Source organism: Elephas maximus, chromosome 8 (genome assembly GCF_024166365.1).
Source record: "Elephas maximus indicus isolate mEleMax1 chromosome 8, mEleMax1 primary haplotype, whole genome shotgun sequence".
Taxonomy (NCBI): domain Eukaryota; kingdom Metazoa; phylum Chordata; class Mammalia; order Proboscidea; family Elephantidae; genus Elephas; species Elephas maximus.
Genome location: NC_064826.1, coordinates 60,378,476 through 60,387,201, shown reverse-complemented (window position 1 = coordinate 60,387,201; position 8,726 = coordinate 60,378,476).

Sequence of the window (8,726 nt, the reverse complement as noted above, 5' to 3'; positions counted from 1 at the left end):
CATACCCGTTGCTGCAGAGTTGGTTCTGACTCATAGCGACCCTATAGGACAGAGAATTGCCCCATAGGGTTTCCAAGGAGTAACTGGTGGATTTGAACTGCTGACCTTTTGGTTAGCAGCCACTTAACCACTGCGCTATAGGGCTGCATTGCACCACCAGGACTCCTCAATATTGCAATAGCCATCAGGAAATGTAATTGTTATGGATTGAATTGTGTATAATATGTGTTGTAAATCCTTACTTCTATGCCTGTGATTATAATACCATTTGGGAATAAGTTTTTTTTTATGTTAACGAGGCAAGATTAGTGTAGGGTATATCCTGAGATACAAGAGATAAATGGAGCAAGCAGAGATGGGGAAAAGGAGATGCCAAGGCACATGAAGATCTCCCAGGAGCAGAAGTTCAGAAGAGACAAGGACCTTCCTCCAGAGCTGTCAGAGACAGAAAGACTTCCCGTAGAGCCAGAACCCCAAATTCCAACTTCTAGCCTTCTAAACTGTGAGAAAATAAATTTCTGTCTGTTAAAGCAACCTACTTATGTTTCTGTCATAGCAGCATTAGATAACTAGGACAGTAACTACATGGAAAAGATAACACTGGGTGGTGGAAAAATGTTCTTGGCATGGATAGGCGAAGTACAACCAAGAAAGAAGAGCCAGGAGAAGAGCACATCCTTTGGAGCCATGGCCCCTGTGCTGAGAAACTCCTAGATTCATGGGAAGACTGATGACAAGGACCTTCCTCCAAAGCCAACACAGAGAAAAAGCCTTCCCTTGGAGCTGGAGCTCTGAATTCGGCCTTCTAACCTCCTGGACTGTGAGAGAACAAATTACAGTTTGTTAAAGCCATCCATTTGTAGTATTTCTGTTTTAATAGCACTAGGATAACTAAGATACCAAGTAACATAGCGTATTTACTGATTCTGGAGATTAGCATGTGGACATATTTGGGAAAACATTATTCTGCCTACCAGAGTCACCACTAACATCTTTCTGGCTAAATCCAAAGGCATCTTTTCTCTTCTGCCCCATCAGGTCCCCACTGTACGTGTCTAACCACTTTTTTTTTTCTTCCCCCTAAAGCTCTTTTTCTTTGGAGACATCAATATTCCTACTTCTTTTCTAGTTTATCTGCTTAGTTCCCTATCCACCTGTTGCTTTCACTTCCTCCTTCTTACTCCCAATTAATTATTAATGTAAAGGTTTTAGGCTCCCCTCACACTGTCACTAAAAACTTCCTGAGAGGGCAACCCGATTTCTCTCTCTCTAAATCCCCAACTCTGGCCAAAACTTTCCACAAGTTTAGCAGTATTTCTAATTACCAGCTTATGTGGTTGACTGCTATTCCTTCGATTTCAGCATGTTCCAAATACAAATTAATTATTGTATCCCCTAACAGCTTCACGGCAGTTCGAACCCACCGGCTGTTCCATGGGAGAAAAGACCTTGCAATCTGCTCCCACAAAAACTTCAGCCTGGGAAACCCTATAGGGCAGTTCGGCTCTGTCCTGTAGGGTTACTATGAGTCAGAATCCATGCAACAACGAAAGTCTCCCATTATTCCTTATTTTGTTAGTAGTTTTGATTTTCTTTGATATTGTCTTCATACCTTTTACCCAAAACATGAACTAAGTTCTTCCAAATCTTCCTTTGACATATCTACTTGCTCTTTATCTACTATGAACAACTGTAGCAATCCTAGTGCAAACCTCATCTTTTCACAAAACCATAGGTGAATAATCTCCTTACATATATACTAATGCCAAATAAAAAAATAATATATAACATTGAAGACTTATTACATACCAGGCACTAGGCTTTTTTATGGTTTATCTAATTTAATCCCAGGGGCCCTAGTGGTGCAATGCTTAAACACTAGGCTGCTAACTGAAGTTGTCGGTTTAAACTCACCAGCAGCTCGGAAAAGACTTGGTGATCTGTTCCTGCAAAGATTAAAGCCTAAAAAACCAGGGCAGTTCTAAACTATACAATTCATCAACTTCAAAGTATAAATAACTTACATAATTGTTCCCTTTTTATGTTAGCTGCATCTCACCAGTCCAATTCCATGACTGACGTTCAACAAACATAGATCAATGGAAAAAAAAAAAAAACTCCCCATATACAAATGGATTTGGGAATAGCAAAGGAAGGAAGGAAGGAAGGAAAGAAGGTTTTGAGGAAATCAAACACACCCTTCACTTTTACAATTGTTAGGAAAGTGTGCTTTAGGACCTCCAAACACTGGCTTCGAGAGGTAATCAATTAGAAAATAGGTCGGATGACAGCACGTTTGTTTCTAATCTTTAACGTAGCTGGAAACCCTGGTGGTGTAGTGATTAACAGCTACAGCTGCTAACCAAAAGGTGAGCAGTTTGAATCCACCAGGCATTCCTTGGAAACCTGATGGGGCAGTTCTACTCTGTCCTATAGGGTCGCTATGAGTCAGAATTGACTCGACGGCAACGGTTACTAATGCAGACAGGGAGGGAGGGGATTGTACAAAATAATCTACCAGTAGAACAATTTTAGGGTTTTTTTTCCCAGTAATTGTATTCAGGTGTTTTAAATCTTTGTCTTTTACCATGCCTGCCAACCCCCAGTACTATTTTTAAAAAGAAACCTGTATGTTAAACTTTTGATGAGTGACAAATCTGGCATTATAATATCAATGATTTTTGGGGACAGATCAGTTTTTCTGGTTCACATTTTTATAGGAAAGGCCACGTGTGCTTACTGTATCATTCTTATAATTTCTCTAGACTCAGAAGTGGTACCAGTGCATGGAAAGATTTGTTTTTTAAGTGAGGCTGAATATCATACTGTCCTCTTATTTTCCTCATTAGGATTTGGTTGACCAGAGGCTTTTATTTACTGTCATTTAATTATGTTTCAAATCCATCCAAAGCCATAAGCTTTTACTCAATGTTTGCCTTTGATTTCAAACATTCTCAAATCTCCCTCAATTTGTAGCAAACCATATAAAAATAAGGCTGAAGTTACATTTTAGGTTTATAATCATGCCTTTTTCTTAATATGAGAAAATTACGCCATGGTTTTCTTAAAGCCTTTTATAGAAATACCAATGTTTGATAACGAACAGAAAATGAAGGGACTGGTCAGGAGACATTGGGAATTTCAAGAAAAATATACTGAAACACATGCCATGAACAAAGAAAGGTTTTGTCCTTTGCTTTCACTATCAATGCACTCAGGGCTTACAAAATAAACAGAAAAAACTACCTTGTCATATATTGCTCCAAAATTCATTATACTATCAACTGCACATCCTATTCTTCAAATTCCAAGTATTTCAAAGGACATGATTCAGATAATAGCTACGTTTCACATAGCTTGGTATCTGGGCCTTCCAAAGGATTTAATTTATATTATAAACACATTAATAATATATGCAACAGTGATTCCTTCCTCTGAAGTCTTCCAAGTACCCAACAACTATTAATTAAGCCACTGTCATAATGAGAAACAGAAAAACCAAATTAGAATTGCCTAAAATTAGTGGTTGGTTATGGCCATAAATAGTAGTTGAAACTGCCTCTGGCTTTTTTTATCCTTATGATAGCCAATGTGAGGTAATAAACCCACAACATGCTTAGTCCTGAGCTATCCAGAAGGACATTCTACCACTTTTCAACATACGTATTTTTCTTTCCTTTCTCCATTCTCATTTCTACCGCTTGAGTTTGCTTTTTCTTCTTTCAGTTTGCTAGTGACATGCATTTCAAAGCTAAAGAGATTGTCCTGATATTTTCTCCCTACTTCCCAAACTCCAATTAGAAAACAAGCAAACAAAAAATTATCTTTCTCAAATATCTACTTGATTTAAAAAAGCTGTTTATTTTTCATTATTATTTACTCTTGCAGTAAATAATGTAACATGCTAACATTTTATATCAATTATGTTTAGCTTATTTGTTTAATTCCTGAGTTATAAACTTTTATAGGGCAAAGACTATCCTTTTTTCTATATGTTTTTTAATTATAAAATATTTTAGACATTCAAAAAGATAAAATAAATAAACACCCATGTACCCATGAACTACTTTAGGAAATAATCACTAGGAATCTACACAGTGTAGTGCCTAAATGCGTTGATACATATGAAACCCTCGGCATACTGCATATTACCATGTTACTTATTCTGATTACCAGCACAGACCATACTCAAAAAAAATTTCTGGGCTTGTTTCACTAATCTCTTCCATATAGAGGGATGGATTTAGGTCAAATTTGAAATACTCCTAAAGGTTTAAAAACACACATTTCAAGACTTTGTCTTTAAACAAAGAGTATTTTTGAAATAAGGTTATCTTTTTGTAAGGTTTATAATTTATACTATTGCTAATTTTCACTTGTTAGCTATGATTTGTGAGCATATTTATACTAACTGTTGCTTTGAAATATTTTTTTTTTTTTCATGTACCTTAATGATATTACAAATTTCTAGATAGACCTTATCTTTGCTAACTGGATTTTAATCTGAACCTGGCAAACCCTGTGAAACTGCTTAGGAAACACAAATGTGTTTAGGAGCATTTTTGGCGAGAAGAAAGCTATAGCTTTCACTGACTTTCTCAAAGCAATCTCTAACCTCCATCTTCCTAAAACAAATAAATACTGAGATAAATGAAAAGACACATAACTTTATAACAAAACTGGATAACCTGAAATAAAATAGCCTTAACCTGATGTTTTCCATTATGAAAGCAGTTTTTTCCCCTGTGATTAGATAGGTAATACACGTTTACCATTTAAAAATAGTTAAGAATAAAAAAACAAAACCTTTAATTAAAGTTCATCTTGATATGATAAATAAGAATAATATGGATATACACCACAAAAGAAGCCCGGGTGGTGCAATGGCTGAGAACTTGGCTGCTAAGCAAACAGCTGGCAGTTCAAATCCACCAGCTGCTCCTTGGAAGAAACCCTACGGACCAGTTCTACTCTGTTCTACAGGGTCACTATGAGTCAGAATCTACTCAACAGCAACCTACCACAAAAAGAACAACACAGGCTGAGTTTGCAGTACAATTGGCTTAATACTTGACAGTGTCTGGTAGTGCAAATTTGTAATTTCTGATGGTAAATAAACCTGAAACAGGAGCTCTGCAAGAGCTACTGGATTCAGTAAAAATTCACAACGTATAACAAACTGATACTCTGGTTATCCAATAACATAATAATCAAGTGTTACAAGTATATTTTGAAAAACATATTCTGAAAGGTACAAATGAAGAAGTCCTGCATTAGGACAAAATAAAATGCACCTGAGATGACACTAAAAAATATATTTCAAAATAAATCTTAAAAAAAATTATTTTTCATAAAATAAAAGATTCATGTTCTTCCTTTTGTTAAGAATAAAAATCAACTGTCTGAAAAAGGTACGCAGAGTACACAATCAGTAGCTAGAATATACTAATAATGGAAGATTTTAGTAAGTCACCTAAGAAAACGCTTCAGTTGGCCATGGAGCATTACTGAGAAAGCAGATAAGGCACCATTCCTTTTAATCCGCAACACACATCATGTGCACATCTACTATTCTTTAAAAAAAAAAAAAAAACAAACATAAAATAAGATTCGGATTTCAGAACTTTTTAAAATTCACCTAATTAAACTTTGCTAATGTTACTTTCTTATATTTAGGACATAAAAAGAGAAAAGAAATGGAACCGGAAGTTACAAGTGTAAAACATATTGAATATGAAACACAGTCACCACGATGAGCAGAGATGTTCAAATCTCAATCCCTTTTCCCTGCTGTTATCCTTTGTTGTAAAGTGGAACCAGCTATAGGATCCCCCTGCAGTTTCTGCTACTTGGTGTGAGATTTTTGTGGGGAGCGGGTCCTGTCTGTTCTCTTCAACACTGTACATACAACACCCTGCATGGTGCCTGGCAAATGGGAGACACTCAGTAAATATCTGTGCAATGAAGAAAAAAAGAAATGCAGGCACAGCTAGTAATCTGAGGACTGTGATGGGAGTTGGGAATGGGGAATAGAAAACATAACACATAAAGTGAAATAATAATAATAATTCAATCTGTATGCCAAGTAAATAATCTGAAGAGCTGGACTATATGAAGAACAGGACATCTGGATTGGAGGAAGACTCATTAACAACCTGCAATACACAGATGACATAACCTTGCTTGCTGAAAGTGAAGCGGACTTGAAGTACTTACTGATGAAGATCAAAGACCACAGCCTTCAGTATGGATTACATCTCAACATAGAGAAAACACAAATCCTCACAACTGGACCAATAAGCAACATCATGATACATGGAGAAAAGATTAAAGCTGTCAAGGATTTCATTTTACTTGGATTCACAATCAACACCCATGAAAGCGGCTGTCAAGAAATCAAAAGATGCCTTGCATTAGGCAAATCTCCCGCAAAAGACCTCTTGAAAGTGTTGAAAAGCAAAGATGTCCCCTTGAAGACTAAGGCGTGCCTGACCCAAGCCATGGTGTTTTCAATCGCCTCATATGCATGTGAAAACTCGATGGTGAATAAGGAAGACTGAAGAATTGACACCTTGAAATTGTGGTGTTGGAGAAGAATAGTGAATATACCATGGACTGCCAAAAGAATGAACAAATCTGTCTTGGAAGAAGTACAACCAGAATGCTCCTTGGAAGCAAGGATGGCGAGACTGCATCTTACATACTTTGGACATGTTATTAAGAGGGATCAGTCCCTGGTGAAGGACATCATGCTTGGTAAAGTAGAGGGTAAGTGAAAAAGAGGAAGACCCGCGACAAGGTAAACTGACACAGTGACTCCAACAATGGGCTCAAGCATAACAACAATTGTGAGGATGGCACAGGACCAGGCAGTGTTTTGTTCTGTTGTACAGAGGGTCGCTATAAGCCAGAACCGACTCGACACCACCTAACAACAACAACGCTTGTAAAAAGTCACTCATAAAATTAGAAGAAATTTAAATTCAGAACATATGATCATTCTTTCACGAAGCATAAACTCTTCTAAATAATAGAAGAGGAGGGAACACTGCTCAAATCTGTAAAGCCAGTATTTTATTGATATCAAAGTCAAAGACCTCACAAGAAAAGAAACTACAGACCAATACCCCTTATGATACAGAAACAAACATCTTCAACTGAATACCAGAAACCAAATCTAGCAACATACAAAAAGGATTACATACTATGACCAATTGAGATTTAACCCAGGAATGCAAATTTGGTTTGTTGTTGCTGTTGTGTGCTGTCAATTTTCAACTCACAGTGACCCCACGTGACAGAGCAGAACTGTGTTATACAGTTTTCTCAGTTGTAATCTTTATGAAAGCAGGCTGCCACTGGATGGGTTCAAATGGCCAACCTTTTGGTTAGCAGACAATCAAATGTTGAGCTGCCGTATCAATTAATGTTTAATACACTATATCAGAAGAATGAAAACTAAAAACCACATGATCATCTCAAGACATAGAAAAAGTATATGACAAAATCCAAGACCCTTTCAACATAAAAACACTTAGCAAACTACAAATAGAAGAGAACTTCCTCAACGAGATACAGAACATCTATAAAAACCACAGCTACTATCATACCACATGGTGAAAGACTGAATGCTATCCCCCTAAGATCAGGAATAAGACATGGATACTCTCACCACTTCCATTCAATCTTACACAGGAGTTTCTATCCAAGGCAATTAGGTAAGAAAAGGAAATTAAGGCATTCAGGTTGGAAAGAAATAAAACCATCTTTATTTGCAAATGACACGATCTTGTATACAGAAAATACTAAGTACTCTACTAAAAACTATTAGAACTAAGAAGTTCAGCAAGATCACACAATACAAGATCAATATACAAAAAGCAACTATATTTCTAAACACAACGATCAATTGTTCATTAAATTGTTAAGAAACAATTCAATATACATTAGTATCAAAAAGAATTAAATACTTAGGAATAATTTAACAGAAGTCTAGGACTTATACTCTGAAAACTACAAAACGCTGTTAAAGGAAATTAAAGATCTAAACAAATGGAAAGATATCCCATGTTCATGAATAAGGATAAGTAATACTGTTAAGATGATAATATTCCTCAATGATCTACAGGTCCAATGCAATCCCTATCAGAATCCTACCTAACCTCTTTGTAGAAACTGGCAAGCTGATTCTAAAATTATACGGAATTGCAGAATTGCAAGGAACCCAGAATCACCAAACCGATCTTGAAAAGGAAGAACAAAGTTAAGAAATTCACATTTCCTGATTTCCAAAGCAACAGTAATCAAGACAGTATGGTACTGGCATAAGGACAGGCAAAGAGACCAAAGTAACAGAATTGAGAATGTAGAAATAAACCCCATATACCCATGGTCACTAACAAATGGTACTGGAACAACTGGACGGTCACATGCAAAATAAGTCAGACCCCTCCCTTACACCATACATAAAAATCAACGCATAATAGGTCAAAGACCTAAATACAACAGTTAAAACTTATATAAGAGAAACTATAGGTAGAGGTAGAATCTTTGTGACCTTGAATTTGGCAATAATTTCTTAGATATGACTCTAGAAACACAAGCCATACAAGAAAACAGAGACAAGTGGGACTGTATCAAAACTAAAACACTATAGTGCATCACAGGACACTGAAATAATGACAAGACAAACTACAGAATGGATGAAAACATCTATAAAGCATTTA